We start from the raw sequence: 25,359 nt of genomic DNA, 5'->3' as shown, positions 1-25,359 counted from the left end.
TTCATGGCGCCGAGCTACTGCAGTAAGACGTTGGGCCTCCAACGGTAGGGAATTTGATGAAGGGTCACGTTCTGATGCAAGTTCTGCTTGGCGGCGCGACGCCCAGAGACGCAGAAGTTGCAAATCTGGAGTGGTTCGCGATTCATCCACCAACGAAGTACGGGTTGCTTCAACTAGTGCCGCACTAATACAACGGGACGGGTCCTGCATGAAGCTGGATAGAGTGGTTTCCGATACCACCCTATATAGATCCCAGTCCACCATGCGGCACAGCCGGCGAAGGCGGCCTGTTCCGCCCGAAGGTAAGCCAAGGTGAATCGGATGGTGGTCACTTCCCCAGCAGTCGGGTTCACATGACCATGAGACGGTCGTCCTTCCTAGCCACCGAGACAGGTCCGGTGAGTGTGGCGGCGCGCGAGGGTGGTCCCGCCGACAAGTAGGCACTGACATATTAAACAGTTTTAGCAGAGCGTTCAGGGTCCGCTCCGCTCAGACCGTCGTGTCCGAACGATTCGCGCAGAGCCGCTCAGCGGAACGCTAGCGGGAAAGCTAATGCGCGTACGCACAACGCTCATATCGGCAGCGGAACGAAGAACGCTGCCCACGCTCCGATACGAAGCCGTTTGAGCGGAGCGTTAGGGTGCGTCTTACTGGTTGCTTTGCCGTTTTACAGCCGCGCTCAGTGCGCGTGGCCGGCGGCTCTGGTAGACGCGCTTGTCAAAAAAATTAGAAAAAATGTGGTTGATCCCTCTTATATAGGAATCGGTATAGAACACGAAAGTGAAACGTGTATTCACAGAAGTAGTGTAATGTTTATTGCACATTGATATATAATGTCTATTGGTGTTTTGTGGCTAAAGCGCCCTTAGGCGTTGATGCACCCACGCTGACGCCTGGTGGCACGTCTCCTCCATCACGACTACCAACGTCGATGACCATGAGCAACCGTCGTGCATATGGAAGCTGCACTACGCTGCACACGCTAGCACAACGCGAAAGACGAAGCACGTAACTGACACACTAATACAACGCGCAAGACAAGGCACGTAACTGAATCGTCACCGAGTCAAATCAGCGCGTACAGCGCGTCGTAATTGCAGCCTCCGCGATCAACTTCAGAAACATTTTCAGAGCTAATTGCGGAGGCCACGCTCCGCTGTGCTGAGTACGGTGAACGCCGCCACCTAGGTGGCGTTGGTAGTGCTTCTTGATGCCAGCGTCCCTTCGAATGCTGGCATCGAGGCGTCGTAGTGCTGAGACCACCGAAGCGTTCACTGTCGGTGCGCGTTAGTGTCATAATGCAGTACTTCTCTTTTCTGCTCGTAGGCGGCGGCACCGCCCCGAGCAAGAGCGCGGGTACACGGAGGAGTGTTAGATATATAAGGCGCGTCTGTGTAGCTCTCTGCAAATGCGTTTGTGGCGCAATGGGTTAAACGCTCGGCGATCTATCGTCGCGGACCGAGAGGTCGTGGGTTCGATTTCCAAATTTTGCATGTTTGTGGAACTTTTTCTTCTGGTTTCTTTCTTTGTATTATGTTCGTGTACATTGTAAGAACGTCATTCCGTATTTCCGTATGACGTATTTCCGTGACGGAAATACGTCAGTGAAGTCTTGGTGGACCCCGGCATAAAACACTTTCGTGTTAACAAGCCAAATCAACGCAGTTCATGCAGCCAGCGGGGTGCGTGAAACGTTAGCGGAGCGGAGCGTAAGCAACGCTCTGCTAAAACTGTCTATTATTAGGCAGCGTGAATCGGGCGTCCACAAATGTGTCCAGCACACACGTACCACGCGCACGGGAAATGGCGTAACGCCATGTGGTGTGGGGCGCGTTAAAATCCCCTGCTACCATAATGGGGCAACCAGCATGTTTCTGTCGTAGTTGCACCAACCAGCCGAGGCACAACCGAGTCGCACGACCACTGTAGGGGCGTGCATAGTATGAAACGATGATAACGCTGTGCGTTGGAGACGAACCAAAACGACCACGACTTCTTGCCATAAAGTGCAGGCGTAGCACTCCTCCGGTCCAGCATTGAAGGCGATGGGTATGCCACAAATCCTGAAATGGGTGGCAGGGCATTAGTTTCCTGAAGCAGTAGAGCCCAAACACGCAGTTTCCCATATCTGAGACGCTCCCATATCCCGGCGATGCCGCGGCAGTTCCACTGTAAAATGCCTTCTGGCGCACTTGAAGACGTAGCAGCCATCACAGGTTGAGGTTGGCCACTAGAACCGAGGTGAGATGGTGGAGCTGCTTCGCAACGAAGCGCAAGAGTTTTTGGGGTGAAAGAGATGCTGGGTTAACCACGTGAGCAGGAATGGACGTCGACGTCGATTGTGATGCCCGCGCTCCGTCATGACGACGCTGGAGCAGTGTACGGCGTTCCTTAAGACGCTAGATTTCCATTTCGAAAGTGGCGAGGCGAGCGTCGATCTGGAATTCTTCATTCGCCAAGGGAGGCGGCATCTCTTCTATCGATTGTGACGCCCGTTGCCGTTGTGGTCGCGAAATGGACGCGTTAACGGCTGCGCTATATGTAGGGTTGGCCGCATCAATTGTCGCTGTACTTGCTGTTGTCACCTGGCTAGCGTCTCCTTCCAGCGATGCTAGAATGGCGTAACGGTTGTACACAGCGACTTGTTTCGTCGATGGACCGTGAGAGGTGCTTGGTTGCTGCCGAGAGCGGCGTTGTCGAGCTTTCTTAGTAGCTTTCTACTTCGTAGGGCATGTCGGGGAAGTGATGTCATGATCATTTGTTTGGAATAGGCCGCAACGAAAGGATTCTGATGGGTCAGGCTGCATGTTGTCGTCCATAGGTGGAAAGCGGCACAATGACTTCATGTGTCCCTGTTTAAAGCAGGAGTAGCAGTACACAACCATTGGCATCACGATTCGAGGCTCCCGATATCGGGTTGTGCTGGGGACGGCGCGGATCACGGATTGGGACAAGATGAGAAAGTTTACCCTAGAACAAGAGGAGGCGTCCGAGGAAGAATTGGGACAAGCTGAAAGAAAACAGACCTACACCGAATGGGCGCGGGACCAGATGAAGGCCCTCCAAAAATTTACCGAAAAAATCGCAACGACGTCGCAGACACCGTACGTGGACTCCAGACTGACCCACATGTGGGCGGCCCGGCACTCACTAACGCGGCCGTGGAAACGTCAGAGACACAATAGAAAGCTGGCCAAGCGCATAGCAGTCTTGAACAAACAGATCGCCGAGCACGCGGCCAAACAATGCAGGGAAAATTGGCTGAAGACCTGCGATGGCCTGCAGGGCAAGCTCTCGACGTGGAAGACGTGGTGTCTCTTGAGGCATCTGATCGACCCGCTGAGTAGCAATACTGCGACCAATCGCAACCTTACCAAAGTATTGAACACGTACAAGGGAGACGGCCGCAGGCTCCTGGAAGACCTGAAGGCGAAGTACCAAAGACAGAGAAGGGCCAGTAACCGGTGCCCGATAGGTACGAAGGACCCGACAACAAAGAGCTGGACCGGCCTTTTACCATGACGGAACTGTGGACAGCGATCGATGAAAGTAACAAGAGAAGTGCACCCAGCAGGGACGCCATAACTTACAAACTACTCGGTAACATGAGCGATGCAGCGGCCCGCGGCTTCCTAGAGCACATCAACGAAGCCTGGGAGAACTCGTGGTTGCCGAAGGAATGGAAGGACGCTGAGGTCCGCTTCATTCCAAAGCCCGGAAAGGCCCTCACGATAGATAACATGCGGCCAATCTCCCTCAAAATGCCTCCCCTTCCTGCCAACACCCCCAATACCCAACCCCTTGAGCGATGGGAGACCTTGTTATCCAGGCCTGCCCTACCGATTCAGCCCGCACTGACGGACAGGGGCCAGGAGCTGCCGGGAACATATGGGTCCCGTAACTAGGGAACCACCCCGTCTGGTGCCTGTGGGCACCACCAATATATTTTGGGCCCAATAAAAGTTTATTCATCATCATTCTTGGTTTGCCTCGCGCTCTTTGATAATTTCCCAACATTCAATGAGATCGCTTTCATCGCCTTTTAAGGCAAGTGAAGCCTGGATGATTAGAAGCATCCCCCAGCAATGGGGGATGCTTCTTAATGCAACTAAATGTGTCTATCTCCCCATAACGCGCAGAAAAGCCCCCCTAGACTACACTTACAATTTGGCTGCAGCACCTTTACAGAAAGTAGCCTGCTATAAATACTTAGGTCTAACAATAACCAGTAACTTATCGTGGAACTTACACATAAATAACATCTGCTCTGCTGCTTTCCGGAAACTATGCCTTCTACGCCACAAACTAAAAACTGCCCCACCTAGTGTTAAACTACTCTCTTACTTTTCCTTAATTAGGCCAAAACTTGAGTACGCTTCTATAGTTTGGGACCCTCACACAAAAATTAACATTAAGAACCTTGAAAGAATTCAAAGAAAAGCGGTCCGATTTATTTACAATAAATTTAGGACTACTGACTCCCCACTGCATTACTAACCGCAAACGGCATTGAACTATTACAAATTCGAAGAAAGAAAAATAGACTAGAGTTTCTATCAAACTTAATTAATCATAGTAGCGGCTTGCGTATGTCATTCGCCACTTCCACCCACAGTTCTGAACATAGAAATAACAATTCAGGCTTGTGCAGAGAATTGTGATCCATGACCAGCTCAGACACTGAACCCTTCCCCTATCTATTCTTTTTCACTTCTCAGCAAGTGCGATAATGCAAAAGGCTTGTTTTTGATAAAGACAACCTGCCAGCTTCAAGCTTTAACGTTAGTCTGAAAAACCTGGCAAATCTCAAACAGGAAACGTCCCATGCTCACGTAGCTGCAGTCACAGGCTTCCTTGCGAGGTACACGGGCCACGCTCGTTCAGAGCCTTGTATCTCTCACGGCTAGCATGACACGAGGGCCAAAGGTATGGGCTGAAGGATATCCTGACAGTGACCAGGCAAGTGATAGATAATAAGAATATGTTTGCTTCTTAACGAGGACAAAGCAGAATGACGAAAAGGTGCAGAACGCCAAAGGTGCCGGCCTTTTATATCCACCGGAGGAGGACGAGGTTGCAGCTCTGGATGTCCGGGCGTGAGAGGGGTGCCAGCAAGGGAGAGGGCACTGCACAGGGACTGCGTGTTCCAACACGCCCACAGCTCGTCGGTGAAGCATCACCGGGGAAGCTTTTGCGGCTATGGGCAGCAGCACGTTCACAAGGCGCAGTACGTTCATAACAATAGATAACTAAACAAGACAGAGGTTAAGTGGAAGCTCCGTGAAACTGAAGAACTCTAGTACAACAACAGATGACTCAGGAGGCAAGTTTCGACATGCAGCCCTAATGAAGACAAATCACCTTGTCGACACGTCCGCTGCTGTGACATACCAAACCAGCGCCTCCTCTATTTTCTCAATTCCACTGCAATCCCTCGCTCCGCAATGGGAGCCGTCGGTGCCCCTTAGATCATTGAGTTGCCGCGATATGACTCTAACCAAAGGGTACGCCTAGAGTTACTATAAATGGCTCCCGCAGGGAGCCATCTATATGCTCCCGTAGGGAGCATATAGATCGCTATATATATATATATATATATATATATATATATATATATATATATATATATATTGTGATGAAATGATGGTGTAGTGATGTTAGATTGTGATGAAAATGTAATGAGGTTTGGGCCCAGGACCACTCACCAAGGAACGCAATCGACCACTCGAGTGCACACAAACACAGAATATATAATAACAGCACAAAGACGTACAGACTTCACGATGGACATGTAATTAAGTTATGCTACCGCATGCAGTCCCGAAGCTGCTACTATAGAGTGTCCTGTCATATAGTATAAAGTCTCTCGCCGTGCGTTCCCTTTCTGTGAAGTCTGTTGACGCGTAGAGGCCGATGTCGGTCCCGAAGGGTCGGCTGACGGCTGGACAACGTCACCATGGGCCTACCCACGGTATCATGGGATCTGCAGCTGCAGCAGCGACGGTAGCAGACACAGCCATGGTAGCCGTGCAACAGCTCTCGCTACCGCTCTCGCCTCCGGCAGCAGGCTGGTCGTGGCAGTGGCCCGGGAAAGCGACCACCTCGCCTGGCTTCCTGGACCGGTTGTCCAGCAGGAACACAGGCCCTTGAGGCTCCCTGGACCGGTTGCCTCGCTTGCCTGGCTCTCTCGAATGGTTGCCCCGCTCGCCTGGCTCTCTGGACCGCGATTGCCCCGCTCACCTGGCTCCCTGGACCGGTTGCCCAGCAGGAACGCAGGTCACTGGCATCCGAGAACGAGTTGTCCCGTTCGCCTGGCTCCATGGACCGGTTGCCCAGCAGAAACACAGGTCCTTTGCGTCGGAGGACGGCGCAGTGGGCGATCTGGGTTCTCTGAACCGGGCGTCCAGCGAGAACCGGCTGGCCTTCAACGCCGAGCAGCTCAGAACACTCGCACGCACCACGCGCCACGCGCCACACGATCACACCACTTCGTCATCGCCCCCACACGGCGAACACGGCAATGTCTTTTTGTAGCGTTAGCTACACTGGCCTAGCCAAGCCCGTTTCGCGCGGCACATCAAGAGCCGTGCTGCGCATGCGCAAGGATCAGTGATGTCACACGGCTTGCGCACCGGAGCCACCGGAGCCGGCACCTCTCGCGCACTCCGCCGCCGCCGCGTGCGACTCACCGCCGCCGGTCTGCGCATTCCAGAGGAGTGACGTCGTAGCCGTGGTAGACGCACTGGCGCCGGAGCGCGCTCGCTGTGCAGTCGCCGTCTGACACTGCGCTGGAGCCGCTGCGCTTCTGACTGGCGTTTGCCAGTGTGGTATAGCCATGGAGAAGGAGAGCGCAAATGCTGCTCAACAGCGCAGAAGAACGGAGAAGCTTGACTCATCGGATCCCGAAGTAGTTGCCTGGCAATTAGCGGTTGAGCGTAGGAGACAACCAGGAAAGCTAAGAATAATCAGCTGAACCTTTGCTAACGCTACGTATATCCTGGCATAGCCGAGCTAAGCCCCTCCAACTTTTTGTTTTTCGCGCGCTTCCGTCCATATCATGACACACACATATATATATATATATATATATATATATATATATATATATATATATAGCTATATGCACCTCTATCATCATCATCATCAACAGCCTATATTTATGTCCACTGTAGGACGAAGGCCTCTCCCTGCGTTCTCCAATTACCCCTATCTCGCGCAAGCGTATTCCTACTTGCGCCTGCAAATTTCCTAACTTCATCACCCCATCTAGTTTTCGGAAGTCCTCGACTGCGTTTCGCTTCTCTTGGTAGCCAGTCTGTAATTCTAATGGTCCACCGGTTTATCCATCCTGCGCATTACATGGCCTGCCCAGCTCCATTTCTCCCGCTTAATGTCAACTAGAATATCGGTTATCCCCGTTTGTTCTCTGATCCACACCACTCTCTTCCTGTCTCTTACCGTTACTCCTAAGATTTTTCGGTCCATCGCTCTTTGTGCGGTCCTTAACTTGTTCTCGAGCTTCTTTGTTAACCTTCAAGTTTCTGCCCCATATGTTAGTACCGGTAGAATGCACTGATTGCACACTTTCCTTTTCAACGACAGTGATAATCTCCCAGTCAGGATTTGGCAATGCCTGCCATATGCACTCCAACCCAATTTTATTCTTCCGTAAATTTCCTCCTCATGATCCATGGTCCCCTTGTGAGTAATTGATCTAGATAAACGTACTCCTTCACAGACTCTAGAGGCTGACTGGCGATCCCGAATTCTTGTTCCCTGGCTATGGAACATTATGTTTGTCTTCTGCATAATATTCTTCAACCCCACTCTTACACTTGTTCGGTTAAGGTCCTCAATGATTTGCTGTAATTCATTCCCATTGTTGGTGAATAGGACATTGTCATCTGGAAAACGAAGGTTGCTGAAATAACCGTCGTTGATTCTCACTCCTAAGCCTTCCCAGTCTAAGAGCTTGAATACTTCTAAGCATGCAGTGGATAGCATTGGAGAGATTGTGTCTCCTTGCCTGACCCCTTTCTTGATGGGTAACTTTCTACTTTCCCTGTGGAGAACCAAGGTAGCTGTGGAATCCTTGTAGATATTTGCTAAGATATTTACGTATGCCTCCTGTACTCCTCGATTACACAATGCCTCTATGACTGCTGGTATCTCTTATGAATCAAATGCCTTTTCATAATCTATGAAAGCCATATAAATAGGTTGATTGTACTCCGCAGATTTCTCGATTGCCTGATTGATGACATGGATATGATCCATCGTAGAATATCCCTTCCTGAAGCCAGTCAAGTGTTGCCCTGATTCTAGTGGAAATTATCTTGGTGAATATTTTATACAATACTGAAAGCAAGCTCATGGGTCTGTAATTCTTCAATTTTTTAACGTCTCCCTTCTTATGGATAAGTATAATGTTGGCGTTCTTCCAACTCTCTGGTACACTTGAAGTTGTGAGGCATTGCGTATAAAGGGCCGCAAACTTTTCAAGCATGCTATTTCCTCCATGTTTGATTAAATCTACTGTTATTTCATCTTCTCGAGCAGCTTTTCCCCTGGTCATCTCTTTCAAGGCTCTTCTAACTTCATCGCTAGTTATAGAAGGAGCCTCTGTATCCGGTTCATCACTATTCCGAATGAAAGTAGCTTCGGTGTTTTGGACACTGTACAGGTCAGTATAGAATTCTTCCGCTGCTTTTACTATGTCATCGAAATTGCTAATAATATTACCATGCTTATCTTTCAGTGCATACATATTGCCTTGTCCTATCCCAAGCTTTCTTCTTAATGATTTCATGCTGCGTCTATGTTTTACGGCTTCCTCAATCTTTCCCACGTTATAATTTCGATTATCCCTTACTTTCTTCTTGTTGATCAGTTTTGACAGTTCAGCGAAATCTGTCTGATCTCTTGAGTTGGACACTTTCATGTTTTGTCGTTTCTTTATTAGGTCCTTTGTTTCTTGGGAGAGCTTACCTACTGATTGCCTTGGTGCCTTACCTCTCACTTGAACTGCTGATTCTGAGATCAGCCTAGTTACGGTTTCCTTAATTACCTATATGTAACTTCATCTTCCTGTTCTAAAGCTGCATATTTGTTTGCGAGCAGCAGCCTAAATTGGTCTGCTTTTACCCTTACAGCGTCTAGGTTGGCCTGTTTCCTCTTGGATAATTTCACTCTTTCTCTCTTCAAATTGAGAAAAAACCTCGACCTTACTAACCTATGCTCACTGCACTTTACCTTACCTAACACTTCTACATTCTGCACTATGCTTGGATCGGCAGAGAGTATGAAATCTTTTTCATTCCCTGTTTCTCCATTAGGGCTTTTCCAGGTCTACTTCCTGTTGCTTCGTTTCCTGAATAATGTATTCTTTATTCGGAGCCTATTCCTTTCCGCGAATTCTACCAACATTTCTCCTCTTGCATTCCTAGAATCGATGCCATAGTTGCCAATTGCTTACTCACCAACCTGCTTTTTCCCCACTTTTGCATTGAAGTCACCCATGACTACTGTATACTGAGTTTGTACCTTTCTCACTGCTAATTTAACATGTTCATAAAACTGTTCTATTTCTTCATCATCGTGACTGGAGGTTGGGGCGTAGGCTTGTACTACCTTCATTTTGTACCTCCTATTCAGCTTTATTACAACGACTGCTACGCTCTCATTAATGCTGTAGAATTTATCAATGTTGCCCGCTATGTTCTTATGGACTAGAAATCGTATCCCGGATTCTCTCTTATCTGGAAGACCTCTGTAGCAGAGGACGTGGCCGTTAGTCAGCACTTTGTAAGCCTCACCAGTTCTTATAATCTCACTAAGGCTAATAATATCCCAGGTAATGCGTGATAATTCCTGAAATAGTCCTGCTAAGCTAGCCTCACTCGAGAGGGTGCGCGTGTTGAAGGTTGCCTGGTTCAGTTTCCATTGGCGGCCTGTCCGGACCCAGAGATTCTTAGCACCCTCTGCCACGTCGCAGGTCTGACCACCACCTTGGTCAGGTGCTCCGCAGCCACTGGGGACTGAGGGCCATGGGTTAATTATCTGAGTCTTCAGGGCGGTAGTGGCCGAATACTGCACCAGGGAGTCTAATTACTGTTCTGGTGAGGGAGTGACTTTGATGAAGCTTATTGGGCTTGCCTAGTTTGGTTGCACCTGAACTAGTATCGCCCTACTAGCTCTCAGCAATATATACATGTATATTGTAGATATATAGATATATTGTAGATATATGTAGATATATATATGGCTATATATGCTCCCGTAGGTAGCCTATAGAGTAACTCTAGGTACGACTGCTTGCGTCACGCGTGCGTCTGCGCCACAGAGCGCGTGCCGCTGCCGTTCCGGAGAAGATGCGGTAGACGCTTGACGTGTCTGGCAGGATTACTTGCTCGGACTTCCGTCGTGAGGCGCCACCCAGAGTATAGTGAACTAGAATAATATTCTAGTACACTGTACCCGGAGGGCACTTTCCCCCTTAACCGTAAAGCTGGCGCGAACGCTAGCCGACACGGGTGAGTAGGAAAGGGCACTCGGAAATGGTGGTGAACGGTTGGATCGGCCGCATCTGGCTGGCATTGAAAAAAATTGAAGGACATTGTAAATTCCAAAGTGAGTTGGTGAAAGCCTGTGCCCATTCGACTGACTACCGCCGCATGCGCATTCGCTCATTCGTCTTCTGGCGTTTGGTATCGGGGAATCCACATTCTTGGGGCGCTTCTCCGAACCGCTTGCTGTGGAATCATCACCGGGCAGCTTGGGAGCCATCCGACTAAAGGCTGTTTCACATGGCGCAATTGGGGCGAAAAAAATCGTTCTGTCGCGCACGTCGCAGAGCGATTTTCGCTGAGAGCTTTCACGTGCGTCTGCGACAGCGGGGTTTCCGTCGCAGCGACGCTGAAGGTCGCCCCCTGCTCAGGAAGCATCCAAGCCTGCATAGCTAAATAAGAACAACGAGGACACTAGCCATATAATAGGAGTTTATTGTTATTATTTGAAAATAGATAGAGTACAGTATTTTTTTTTTCATGTGTAAACGCGTTGAGACTTAACTATCGCTTAGTCTGCAACCGTGGCGAGTGAAACGCTGCGCTACACCGCAAGTATGAGCGTGCGGCTAATGCGGCGTCGGTGGGGTGGTTTCGTTTAGTACCCCGTGGTTGCAGTAATATGTCCAAGCCACAAATCTTCTCCTGGAGGAGTATATGCTTCTGCAGAAGATGCGACCATTGAGTGTGCAAGCACCAGTACAAGGAAAGCGCCTATTTCGACCGCGCTTGCTTTAACGTCACGTTGCTCCGCCCACATCGCGCCATTCGCTGCGACTCAGCGACGGAAATACCAACATGTTCGACCCCCATCGCGGATTGCCCGCGACGTCGCGGCGGTCGCTGAGCGACAAAATTCGCTGTGTCGCTGTGTGAAAATGGCGCCATGTGAAACGGCGTCGACTGCTGCAACGAGACGTCTGACGAAGGAGCGTTGCCGCGCGCGCCGCTGTGCCATCACGTGATTGCTGAGTAAGCGTAAGGCGGAGAGGCCACAGCTGTGGCGGCGCAACTGTTGCTATGCGCCGCTGTGCCATCACGTGAGTGCTGAGAGAGTGTAAGGAGGAGAGGCCACAGCTGTGGTGGCGCAACTCACTGTATATAACGCCCTATATAGTCACGTATATGGTCACTGTATATAGCGCCCGCATATGGCTCCATATATAGGAAGTCTAACGCGTTGGCCCGATTCACAGCGGCCGCCCCAGCCAGACCTCCCAGACGACGCGCACTACTCTGGTCATTGTCGTCGCGCTACACTTTTCCTCTCACGCTAACGCCATACCTTCCACTTCCACTTTCCTCCGCGCGTTTTTCATTTCCCCCTGCTCTATACGTTCGCTTTCATCTTTCCCTGTGCTCATTCGCTCGTTAACCCTGACGCTCACCACAGGAACGAGCGCCTAAAAACTGCGCTCTAAAAAGCACTCATTTAGCAACGAAAAAATGTGACCCCCTCTAACTCACTGAGAGTTTGAGCAGGCATGCACACGCCGCAAAATATTCTAGCGCAGCCTGTATTGCCTCACAAGTGTCGACGGTGGTGGTGGTGATGTTACGCTAAAAGGCTGCCGAAAACCGGCGAAACGTCGCGCCTCGTTCATAAGCTAAATACCAAAATTGGCATGGGAGGGTACGAATGTATGACTAACATAACTGATAGGTCATGACATCAATAACATCACATGCTCGTCCGTTACGTCACGATTAACGATAATAAAATCACGTGTGACGCATACCCGCATTGGATATGCGGGTTATGAGCCAGGGACAAGAAAGAAAGATAGCAGGAAGGAAGGAAAGGAACCCGACCAATCAGGGTCATGTGATGTGTCGCGGGGGGGAAAGGGAAGAAAAGGTGGTTGGCGCGCGCTCCGCCGGGCTATCCTCGCCTGAGATCAGTTTCGGCGTCCGGATGTGAAGGCCCCGCGTGGTGCGTTCCACTGAGGAACAGGCTGTGTTTGAACAACGACGTCGTGACCTCGCTGGGGAAAGGGCTCGTCGTCGACCTGCCGATTCTAACGTGAGGGCTTGCGAAGCTCAGTGGAAACATCAGCGAAGAGCCGCGGTCCCTTAGTTGCGGGAGCGCGACGTTGAGTCCAAACGTCAGCGAAGAGCCACCGACCCTGAGTTTAGAATAAACGAAGCAGAATGCCTGCGACAGCGTCATCTTGCCACAAGCTTCGCTTACCCCCATTTTCTCGACAGGGGAAGGAAGGGCTGGTGATTTTTTTTTAGTTTTTCTTCAGCAGAAAAATATATATCCATAAAGATTACTTTCCATTTTGACTGTCACAGATATCAAGATATTTTAGCTTACATTGCTTCTAACCCTAGTTTTTATGCAGACATTACAAATGATGTTCGATTGATATATCCATACGTAACACACGATAAATCAAATGGCAATAAGAAAGGTCCAGATGTGCAAGGAACTGAAGGTGAACTCACCAAGCTCGGTAAAAGTGTTTTAAAGGTAAGAAATATTGTATTTGACTTTATTTATTTGTTCAGTTATTTATGGCCTATTGCTAGCCTTTATTCAGGCTAGCATAGAATGCGAAACAGTGAATTTAGACAACAAAATATTACAGCCTAAAATAATGAAAAAAATCTCTGGACAATGAAATGCGATTGACATGTCAGGCACGGCGCTCAATATAACATAATTTAACAATTCAGAAAAGAAGGAAAGGAAGGAGAAGGAAAAAAACTAGAAATGGTGGAAAGCATTCGCCGCAGCATTAAACACGAAGCATCATGGAGAAAAGCATCAAGTAAATGTTGCTCAACACATGTCGATAAGGATGAATACACAAACTGCAGATGCGGACAATCAGTCTTTAGAATGCGATGTACTGTACATGTCAGGCATGACGCACAATACTGTATTAAAATTTCCCAATTTAAAGAAACACTTTTCGCACTAAAATAGTTGCATACAGCTACCACATCTTGTGAATGACAAATAACAATTCATCTGTAATGTTCCTGTCAGTTGTCGTATGTAAGATATATGCAGATACCACGCATTGTGAGAATCTGGGTACATTATGTTTTGTAGAACCGCCAGGTAAATAGCGCATTATGACTAGGTATGCGGTGCAGATTTCAGCAAAGGACGTGTTCCTCAACCACCATGCTGGGCCTTGCAGAGAAACGGAAAATTTTTTCCAGCATTAATTTCGTGTCGAAACACCAGACGCGACGTGCCTGACGCTGTAGAAACGTGCCGCAGCGCAACAGTACGGTAAGGGACACGCAGAGTATCGCGCTTCTGTGCTAGGCAAAGCATTTTGAAGCCATCCACAGGAATTGTAATTGATTTATTTGTTAGTTATTTTGTTATTTATTTAGTTTAACCTCGTGGTCAAAGGCATTACAGAGGGCAGTGGTTATACAGTCCACAGGAAACAAAGAAATGGGCTGTATAATAATGTGAATAAGGCCATCGCGACACCTACAAGTAGGGCGCCTCGATGGTCTCCTCGCCCGCCACTCCGTAGAGGATGGAGACATTCTTTGATGGGGCTCTCGGTGCCAAAGCCGCCATTGCAATGCCCATCTCGCGTGTCGAGACGTGAAAGGTTGCCGCTTTTCTATTTGCCCTTAACGAGGCGAAGTTAGAACGCACACGAGGGCTTTCGTGGGTAGGAACGCGCGGAAAACGCAACCAACTAAATAATTGCGTCTGCAACAAAAGAACAACGGAACCGTGGAAATGCAGCTCATTTAAAACTACAGTCGGGTACAACTTTACAAGGCAGGGGCATTTTGCCCTCAAAGACGGATGCACACGAGCCTCCACCAATGGGCGCGCACTCCAGACTGACGTCATGAGCCGGCCAGCCGATGGCCCCACCGATGGAGAACATGGCAGCCCGCGCTTCGAACTGGGCCGAGTAGCCTCAACGGGACTATTTCTTTAGTCGTGGACGCAATCGACTGCGGCACTTCGGTCATCTGGGTGGGGCCTCTCCTGCGTTCTAAAGTAGTTCCCGACTATACGCCAGGCTGAGGCTTTGCGTGCTTCACGTGATCGGAGCTTCGTGACAATAATGTCGTATTCATTCGTCATTGATTGACTCGTTATCTTTAGTATCAAGACTTTCTAATCAAATTTTATTATTATTGCTGCACAATTATTTGTTTCCAAGCAATGCTGCTTCGTCGCGCAAAGCTGCCTACAGAACAGCAACGCCTAGTACTATGCTCATTCGCCATTCGAACGTCCGTTCAATACAAATGCTTAAGTACACGCGTTATTTACCACCTGTAGAACAAAACAGCGGTGTCATGCAACCTAGTTCCGGTTTGACGGTACGCAAGATATCGCGCCAACAAGCGGTCGCAACGCGTTTCAAAACGATTTCAGGCTACAGCATTACATGACCGCGTGAGGCAGCTTGTTTAATTATTTACACCCACAAAAATTAGCGTAGCTTGCACCGTAGGGGCAATGCTAAAGAGACAGTGAAGCTGATCGACACCTAGCTAGTCCTGGCTTTTTAGCGAGGCTAAGCACTACCAAGCCATCCCCAGCATTTTCTGAATTTATTGATTACTGATCGATTAGCTGTTGATTGGCTATCGATTGGCTATAGTGATACATCCAAATTGCGTGTATCTTGTGGACGATGCGCGCGCGTGCCCCGACGAAGAAGACGAACTGCTTCTTGCTCTCGAGCCATCGGCTGAACTGGCCAGCGCTGCAGTTATCTTCTGTAAATATACTTTATAAATAGTCTCGAGTGCTTAATACTTCGCTCGCGTACCATTTTGGTGAAAAGTGCCGTTCCCCGTCCTCGCCACGGAGCTCCGCAGTGGCCGCACCGTCCTGTTTTCCAACATGGCTCCCGGTGACGACACCTCGTCTGCTTCTACTCATGTGACCCCGACAACAACGTACATCATGGTTACCATTCCCCGCCAGCCTGGCATATTCTCCGGCCAAGATAATGTCGACGTTGACGACTGGTTCAGCCTGTATAAGCGTGTTAGCCGAAACAACCGCTGGGACCCTACCATTATGGTAGTGAATGTACTATTCTATTTGGGTGGAACACCTCGTGTTCCGGACCCTCGAGGACAAGAAATCTAGCTGGGATGCTTTCAATTAGACGCTCAGCCACCTCTTTGGAAATCCGACCGGTCGGCAGCTGGCTGCAAGAAAAGAGCTTGCTACCCGAGTTCTGTCTTTCACTGAATCGTATGTCTCGTACATACAACACGTGCTCGCTCTTTACCTGAAAGTCGACGAGGAAATGGCAGAGGTTGACAAAATAGGCCACGTTCTCAATGGGATCGCGGACGACGCGTTCAACTTGTTCATCTTCAGCGTTGGGGGAAAGGGAAGAGAGAAAGAAAGAGGGAAGTGGCACCTGATGGTGACGCTAACGATAGAAGGAGGATGTAAAACATATCGCAAGGGGCTTGGTAATAACAAAGCCTACAATCCAGGCCCGTACTTTTTAAAATATCCAGTAACGCCTGGATGGCCTTAGAACTCTATTGAACGTCTGGCAGAGGGCCTTAAATAAGGTCCTCCGACGCGAGGCGCATTACCTCATTGCTCAATTTTTGACGCTCTTTCACGTATTGAGGGCAGTCAAAGCACATTGCACAGCTCACAGTCTGGAGACTAGTTGCGCCGCATGAGGTGCATGTACCCGCACATAAACGCTGACGTCCACCTTAGTCTGTGCAGAATACTGGCACAGCTGGGTTGAGTTTTTGGTGGTAACCTAAATTTTATGGTAGGGACCAATCTCTGAAGCCATCTGTGGTGATTATCCGGATTGTCCCAGTCCTTTTCTTTCGCTTTTTGGATGACACTTGAGAGAAGGCAGTTGGCATCCGCTCTTGAAAAAAGAATTGTAAGCAGTGACTTTGGTTCTTCGAATGCTTTCATCGCTTCAGTATCGGCCAGTTCGTTGCCGTGTGCACCGCAGTCACTGGTAATTCATTGAAATGTAATGTGGTAACCGTTCTCTTCCGCTAGAGTGTATAGCTCGGAAGTTTGAAGAGCCAACATTCTGTAAGAGCTTTCTTTCATTACAACCATAAGTAGTTGCAAAGCCGATTTTGCGTCACTGAGGACTGTAAATACTTGAGGAGGCTGTCGCGAAATATAATGAACTGACTCTCTCATCGCCACTAACTCCGTGTATGTTGGAGTCGTCTTGTTACGCAGACGAAGCCGTCGAACGACTTTATGCGCAGTCACGACGAAAGCCGCACCAGACGCATACGACGAGACAGATCCGTCTGAATGCACATTCACCGAGGAGACATTCTCTTTCGACTAATATTCCAGTGTTAAATGTCTGAGGCCCACCATAATTATTCGCGGTTTTTATAAATTGCGGGAATAGATAGAGACCCCCGTACTTTCGACATCGCCGTGGAAGGTCAGCAGCGGAAAAGTAGGATGGTATGGCAGACTCTTGACATCTAATGGCTGTTGAAAAAGTGGAGTCCGGCCATATGTCCGGAAGTGTCGATAAAGGGTGGCGTCGGCGACGGTAACGCAGCCGCGAAAATATTCGAAGAGGTTCGCATCGTAGATATATAGAAAAAGGAGTGACGCGAGCTTCGTCAATTGTACCATCAGTTGAGATGCAACGTGTTACGCCTAGACGTGTTCTCAGAATCTGTACCTGAGTACTTTCCGGCGTACGCAAACATGACGGGCTCATACTTCATAAAACTGGCAGGCTGTACGAATGTAGCCGACGTAGAGCGCCTGGTACAGCCGGAGTAGCCAATGCTCAGATGGGCCCCACTTCATACCGGTCTGAAAGAGAAAAACTTGAGCACGCCCAGCTAATTTTTTTGACATTGCCACATGCTTCGGCCATGAAACACCGGGGTCAAAGACAACACCGAGGTATCTGTGGTGGGTCACATATGAGATGGCATTGCCATTGATAATAATTGGATACCGACACATAAGCGTCTGTGTGAACGCTATCGCAACGCACTTACCTGGGGCCAGTTACAGTCCTTGGCACCGCAGGTACTGAGACACTAAAGAAACAGCTCGCTGCAATCTTGCACGAATTTGCGGTCGCGTGACTGCGGACGCCCATATGCATATATCGTCCGCGTAGGTACTGATACGTAATGTAGGAGGAATTACTTCCGCAAACCCAATAAGTGCAAAATTGAAAAGAGTCGGGCTGAGTGCTCCTCCTTGAGGCACCCCACGGACCACAACGTGTCTTCTATTTTCGCTATCATTCGTGGACATGAAGACTGTGCGACCATCTAGGTAATTTGCAATTTACATGTGGATACGGCCGCCAATGCCCAAATTACTGAGTCCATCAAGAATGACTTCCTGCAGTACATTGTCAGAGACTCCTTATATGTCTAAGAAACCTTCTCCTACAATTCGATGTGTCCTCTTTTCATGTTCGATCGTGGACACGAGATCAATGACCACATATATAGCAAACCATCCACATCTAAATGCGGCCATCATTTCTGGGTAAAGCTCATTATTTTCTATGAACCATTCTAATCTAGTGAGCACCATCCGTTACATTACCTTACCAACACAGCTAGCTAAAACAACTGGCCGGTAAGATGAAATATCGTAAGGTGATTTTCCTGTCTTTAGGAGTGCTACCAAATGACTGGTTTTCCACTGCTTTCGGACTGTACTGGATAACCACGCGGCGCTATAGCACGGCAGAAGGACTTTCCGACCTTCCACACCAAGATCGTCTCGAAACAGCAAGTGCAGGATCCGATTCCGGCGTCGTGAAAGGAAGGTGAAGACGAGCATCTTTAGGAGGTGTGACGGGTCGATTCATTGATAGACGTGTTTACATATTGGTACGGCAGGCTCTTTTACAGAAGTCTTCGGTGACCGGCACTTCCGTGAGAGATTGGTCAAGTGCTAGAGCACGGAAAGGATGTTATTGCTGAGGAGGGGCACAAAGACTTCATACTATCAGCCGGATCCTATAGAAAGTGGCTTTCGAGGATGCAGAGACGAACAGAAGGTCCTTCATCGTTGTTTCCCCTTTTTTGAAAGTGACACTGTACTTTTTGCAAAGCTCGTCGACATAAGACAAGGCTAATGAAGATTTAGTTCGCCTAACCTTTCTTTCCGCTCTACGCCGGATCGCGCGGAGCCGTTCATATTCAATATAAATCGTCGTTATAGATGTAGGTGCACTGATAAGCTTTGTTGTCTTCTGTACTGGCGATACAATACTGTCTTCTATATCAGACGGTGAATTGATGCCTCTGCAATACTCTTCCACCCATGTGGATAATGTGGACCGTACACCAGATGCAGTTGATTGCAGAAACCACTTCATCTGTATATATGTTGGTATATGATCCCTCCCATGAGTTTCCATATCCGAGCACAAGCTGACAGAGAGTAGGAGGCTCTGAGATACAGTAGTGAGGTCTAAACAACTGCCGTACGAAGTTACGCGGGTGTAAATGGGATACTGTCGTGTGTGGTGTGCGTGACACGGTGCCGTGAATGAAGATAAACAAGAAGTAGACAAGGAGAGCGCGCGCGGAGGCGAATTCCGTGCTGGTTGAAAGACGACAACGTCGAAGACCGTCCGGCACGTGAACACGTGGCGCAAGAAGAAAAACAAAAGAAAAAAGTTGTCGCAGTTTCACCTGAAAGGCGAAGCATCAATTGCGATAGCAAATTTGTAGAGAGCTATACGGAGTAATGATATTAGCTTTATGAGCTGTATAAACTTGGACATGCAGCAGCACCGGCAACACGCAGAACTGTTGGCGACGCCGTCGGCGTTTTGCCCGCGTTCGCTCAAAATGCGTGCGGCGTTGGTGACTGTTGCCGGAGCTTCTGATATAAATAGGCACTTGGTGCCGCAGCTAAGCGTCGCCTCCCTCCCCTTCCCCCCCCCCCCTCCGCCATGGCCTCTCGCGCGTCGGAAGAAGGGGCGTTTGCTCTACATATATGGTGATTGTAAAGGAGGAAAGAGACGCCTACTTCTGCAGCCCTTAAGGGAGCACGGCGCAGAACGCGCGTTTGTTCTCCGCCGTGCGTTCACTCCCCGTGAAAGCGCGCGCCCCTCGCGCCCTTTCACTCGCATATAAAGCGTTCAGCGCGCGGTGACGATTTCATCTCCATTGACGTCATACGGAACCTAACGGCGACGGCGACGGCGACAGCGACGGCGATGGTGTGACGCCGACGGCAGAAATCTGCTTTTGAGTGTCCATATAATTGCTATCGCAATAAAAGGGATCCAATTGCAAGAGACCACGAAGCTTCGAGCGGCCCATGAGAAAACGAGGAATCGGCCAGAGCGGCAGAAAAGCGAGGCGCGCTGGCAGAAGAGGGGGGAGTTCCAGGAAGCGACGCCAGGAGAAGGTCAGCCACCTGACTGGGAGTTGAAGACGGGCGGTCGGGTTCCAAACCCGAGCCACTAGGACTTCACCTGACCGGGGCCTCCTGCCAACCCGTTCCTGGGCGTCGCCACTCCACCCGATCGTGAACTGCTGCCCGAGGCCGGCAAGCTTCTGCGCCCATGGGCTGAACGTGAGCAGTGGGGCTACGGGCCCGACTTATGCGCCTAGCTGCCTGACCAGAACGCCACCGCCGTGTGCCCATGCCACCAAGTCACCTGCCTTCTCTCTCCAAGCCAGGGCTGCCGCGCTTTGGTAGCCTGCCCAACGGTCCAATACACCGACGTTTGGTGAGAGGAATGCCACCTATTTCGTTGTTTCGCCGCCTCCCATCCTCTGGGAACTAGTACGTGCCCTCACACACGACCTTAGCCCGGACTCGAGTGCTATTAATATCATGAGTGTTCTCTGACGTTTTTTGCCGTGATATTTCTTTAAGGGTTTATTTTATAGGTTATTTTTCGTTTTAGTTTTATTAAAAATTTGTGTACGTTCTCCAACAAACGGCTTTGGGTTCTCGGAGGCTCCGCCTCAGAGAATCGTCTGAATCATTAAAAGAGAACCTGCATAACTTATAGCCATTGGTAATGACAGTCAGACCTTCAGTGTTTATAAAATCTGTCAAGTTCCTCTCACGACAGTTCATTGCGGTACTTCCGCAGTAAGAATGGTAGGCATTGAAGTCTCCAATTATAACAGGGCCTGGGGAACCTTGTAACACAGTGGATAGGTAGTACAGGTCAAGTTATTCTGGGAAGTATATAGACGCTATTGGATCGTGCCATTGAGTGAGGGAGTTGGGTGACGTTGAGGAGGACTTTAATAATTGAAGGTTTATTTACATTATGTCCAGGATTATAACAAAGTAGATAGCAGTAAAAGAGTCATCGTTATGGTCAGCAGAAAATCGGACGCTGCGGCTCACGGCAAGAACGACCCTCTTCTCTATCTGTCTCTCTCTTTTAACCCCTTTGGTCTCTCGTGGTCACCTCGTGTTCAGCCAAACGTCGAGTCCACTCAGGAGTCGGCATTTCCTCTAATCGTAGAATCCCGCGCAAGTGGCATCATATTCGGCCAATGGCGAGGCTCCAATGGCTCCATTGCGCGATGGCGGCCTTCGTCCGGCATTTCCTCCTCGCCTGGTAGGCGCTGAGCTGGCTGTAGGTCCCGGGTGGTTGTCGAACGGCATTGCAGAGTAGCAAACCAACTTTTCGCGGGACTGGGTCAGCCACCTTCAACCATGCCACCCTCCGTTGCACTTTCGGGAAGAGTCAAGCAGGGGGGGACAAAAGCTCCACACGCAGCACATGAGGTGGGGATAATCAACCGGTTTGGCGAGACCGATATCACGGTCGACGCGACCCTGCGCACCAGGATCGACAAGTGACAGCGAGTGGTTGAGCTCGGGGAACTTGACGGATGTTCGTTAATGGTCCATATATAACAGCGCTGATGATTGAAAACACGTGCAGCTGAAGGTTTAGCGTCATACACACATATTCATTGCTGTCATGTGGAATGATCATATGCCAAACACACGTCAGGCCGCTGCGTATACACATTAAAGCTTTGCTCTTGTGTCCATCTTCACGTGAACAGAGTTGAACGATTTCAACCCTGAAATTGTAAGGAGTAAATGGGGCGACACGGGGGCGCATGAGCACCTACGCCTGACAAACTTCTGAACGCCACGGTGCTAAACGCAACCACTTCGGCATTTTACTGAAGGAAATCATCTCAGAACCACTTGTCATAGTAATATACTAGGGACATGTAAACATTGTGCACACTGGTGTCTTTTTGATGCAGTTCCTTCAGCAAACAGGAAGCATATATCTGTTTAAAGTTTCAAGTACATTCACAGTAAGTGATACGTGCGTCTGCCTGAAGTCTGAATTTCAAGTGAATGGACCTGAGGAAACTGTCGAACGCACATTAGAGTGCTATTATTATGTGCCTGCAAGGTGAGTGTACTGTCCGTCTCTTTATTTGGCTTATTTAGGAATTTGCAGTATACTCTGCATAGCATCATTCATAGCACGCTTTAAAGCTTTAGCGCACTTTCGCTCAAGTGAAAAATATACAGGGTGATCAAAGTCGACACTTTTTTTTTCACTTAGGCGCTTAGATGTACGTGAAGACCACTTCTACAGTAAGGTCATGCGCCCAAGGGGACACAGAATGAGGCAGTAATTATTGATGTCGGTTGTTTCCTAGCTGTCGTGACGTCACACGCCGAACACAGACAGGCGACAATAGCACATTCCTGCGAGACGTGTAGCTTCTTTTTACAGCGAAGCTGTATACGTGTACCAGCCAAGGAAATTTTCGTGTCGGCGTAAGCAAAAAACGCCAGGCTAAAAACTGAATACAAACAGCATACCTCCTTTGAAATCAGGCATACATTATTCAGCTCAGTACTCGTTTTCAAAAGAAAAACCACAAAACAAGCATCAAAACTATCTGATGGATGATAAGGCGCGTGTGAGCAATGGGAACACCCTCCGACGCGTTCCGGTAATCATTTGGTTTGTAGCTGCTTCGAAAGGGGATGACGTCATTCAATACCCTCTGGTTTCTCTTTGTAGAGTCACGTGTGTGCATTCAAGTGACGTCACAATGCGTAATCGTTGTGGGTGTCGCTGACGGCGTTCCTTCGCCCACGTGTTTCCCGGTAAACATTACGGTTGCGTAAGCTACTCCGACTGGAAAAGTACCCAACAGCATAGAAATCCGTACTGACGTCACCACGGTCTAGCAACTCATTCAGTTCATTCCAGGGTACCATGGGTAGACCACGGAAAGTAATGACGCCAGAAGAACAGCGTGAATATAATGTCGTTGTGAAGTAATAAAGAGTGCGGTTAAGTGCATTGCACTTGTCTCTGGTTCCACTCTATGTAGAGCCACATGTGTGAATACAAGTGACGTCACAATGGGTAATCGTTGTGGGTGTCGTTTACAGTTTCGCTGACCAACCACCTTTACAGCGTGAATAGGGAGCCACGGTTTTTTTTTTGTGCTGACACAACTTTCTTGAGGCATGCTTTCGAAAAATGTCCTTTGTTGCCACAGTTGTGGCACTTGGAAGCTTCGGACCTCGGGTGGGTTTCGCCGATTGACTAGGGGCACCATCCCGTGTTGTGCTGTGGGCGTTTCTGGTGGCCCATGGCGTCCCCGCTAGTGCCCTGATTATGAAGTTCTGGTGAGCTCCTAAGGGGGGCACCTTCCTATCGATGACTCTGCTGCAGCTTTTACACGGTTTCCTTGAGGCGAGCCATGGATAGCGCCGTAGCCAATGTCAGCTACGGATCCATCTGCAGGGCCTTGCAGGAGGAAAACATTTATTTGAAGAAAAAATAGGGTTTTTGGTGTGGGGCTCATTTGGTTCATGGGACCCATTCAAGTGGAGCTGGCTGCCCTCAGTCCAGGGCGCCACAGGCAGTTGCCGCTCTGCGCGCCCTGTCGATGAAACGGAGTTGATGGTCAAGGCTGTCACTGGCTAGCAGCTTCTCCCACCGCTGCGCACTCGTTTGGTCTATAGGGGGTAGTGCGGCGATTGCCGGGATTGCCCGGCATCTCCAGGAGTTGAGTAAAAGCGTTGGCTTATCAGAGCACCATGGGCAACGCGCGGGGTATGCCATTGGGTACGTTTTATTGAAAATGTGTAAGATGGTCTACGTGCCAGTCTTTCTTGGGATACCTAAACGCGAAAAACTTTCTCTGTCTGTCACTCGATTCAACCACCCGGCCAAAACCTAGCATGATGAGAGGCAGTGCAGAGATAGAAAGAAAGAGAGAAAGACAGAGAACAAGAGTAATAAATAACATATACTTTCTTGGCAGGCGGCATTGGAACCCGGGTACCCGAAGGTCCGACGGCGAGCGTCATAAGCACAAGGGTATGCACCCACGCTTATAGAACGTGCATTTATGGCAACCGTAGGCTTGCGTTGTACCAATGATTGTAGCAGAACTTGTTATGGGCGAGAAGAACAGATAATGAGAGCGCTAGAGAGAGACATTTAAGGAACGAGAGAGAGAAAGAAAGAAAAACACAGATAGAGAGAAAGAGAGAGAGATGAAATCGACAACCGCTTTAAGGAATACAGCTGTTACGAGGCTTCGGAAGAAACAATGCAAAGGAAAAAATCAACGCGTTAGAAATGATGTCGAAGAGACGCTACGCGGTAAAAACAAACCTACTAAAGCCGCTTAATAAAATCCAACAAAATAATAGGTCCCAACAGATGGCGCAAGAGCAGGTTTACCGCAAGAAATTTGAACTGAATTCAGCAAAACCTCCATTGCATCCATCATGCGAGGAGTGAGAGAGAGGGGAAGAGCGTGAGGGGTGGGTGGGCGGAGAAGAGAGGGTGTTACGTATGAGGGGCGGCAGGAGACTATCGTCTACCGACGTCATTTGCAGCGAAGCAAGCAGATATGCTGCCAATTTTTTTATGGGGAGAGGAGTAGTTCGGTCTGTGTCTCTCGTAGTAATTTAAGATGGCCGCATATTTGCCCGGGCTAGGTTCCTCCGTGGCAGGATCATGGAGTGCGTGGTCTGTTGTGTATCTTGCAGCCACTCTGTCTGCCTCCCGGTTCCCTTCCAGTCCCATGTGACCCCCATCTGGCATAGCATAGTATGGCATACCGCATGGGGGGATTTCGTGTATCTAGAGGGTTGGTAGGATCTGATCTAACTTTTCAAACGTGTCATGGACGCCAAGGATTATGAGTTGTTGTTGAGTGTTCCTAGAGGGAGCTTAAAGGGGCCCTGAACCACTTTTTATCGAAGTGGATAAATGCATTTGAGGTGAAATTAGCGTATTTCAGAAATACTTTGCCGCAAAATGTACTTCAAGGCGTTCAGCAGAAGCGGAGTTAGTGCCAATCAAACACGGCCTCCGTTGTGCTCCTCCTTGCTTCTTCAATGCCTTGCACTGCTCTGCCTTCAAAACATCACCGTGGCGCGAAGTTCAAATGTGAACGTAGCCGCCACGACTTCTGGTTTTGGTGCCTACGACGCGCTAAATGTAAGCCAAACGCGGTTGTTCTCAGCGAGCCACAGTGCGCTCAGCCAGTGGACTCGTGGCGGCACACCGTGGCGGCCGCGGTGTAACCAACCGCAGCGATCATTAGTAGCCGCGTATTGGGATGTGCTTTATTACGTAATAAAGCACACAGAAGAGAGTGAGGATCATGGCCTCTGTTAAAAGGAGAGCGTTTGAGAGAAAGGTAACTTCGCGCTCCGCTTGCGAACACCACGTACCGCGTACGACAGCAAAACTTGGCTGAGATGTTCACAGCAGCGTATGCTACACGCGGGCTATGTTATTTGACCAAGACCGAGGGGTGGTTCAGGGCCCCTTTAAGGGCTGCC

The 25,359-nt window shown here is 49.3% G+C and overlaps 1 long non-coding RNA gene across 1 annotated transcript in view; it reads left to right on the top strand.

Annotated features, from left to right (window-relative positions):
- LOC125945360 (uncharacterized) overlaps positions 1-21,934 on the top strand; it is a 69,928-nt gene extending 47,994 nt beyond the window's left edge. Inside the window, exons 4-5 of the long non-coding RNA XR_007466847.1 lie at positions 12,914-13,041; positions 21,786-21,934. This is a non-coding gene — a long non-coding RNA (uncharacterized LOC125945360). The remainder of the gene's footprint in view (positions 1-12,913; positions 13,042-21,785) is intronic.
- The last annotated feature ends 3,425 nt before the right edge of the window (positions 21,935-25,359 follow it).

This window comes from Dermacentor silvarum, chromosome 5 (assembly GCF_013339745.2).
Source record: "Dermacentor silvarum isolate Dsil-2018 chromosome 5, BIME_Dsil_1.4, whole genome shotgun sequence".
Classification (NCBI taxonomy): domain Eukaryota; kingdom Metazoa; phylum Arthropoda; class Arachnida; order Ixodida; family Ixodidae; genus Dermacentor; species Dermacentor silvarum.
This window is presented reverse-complemented; position numbering and strand designations above follow the sequence as displayed.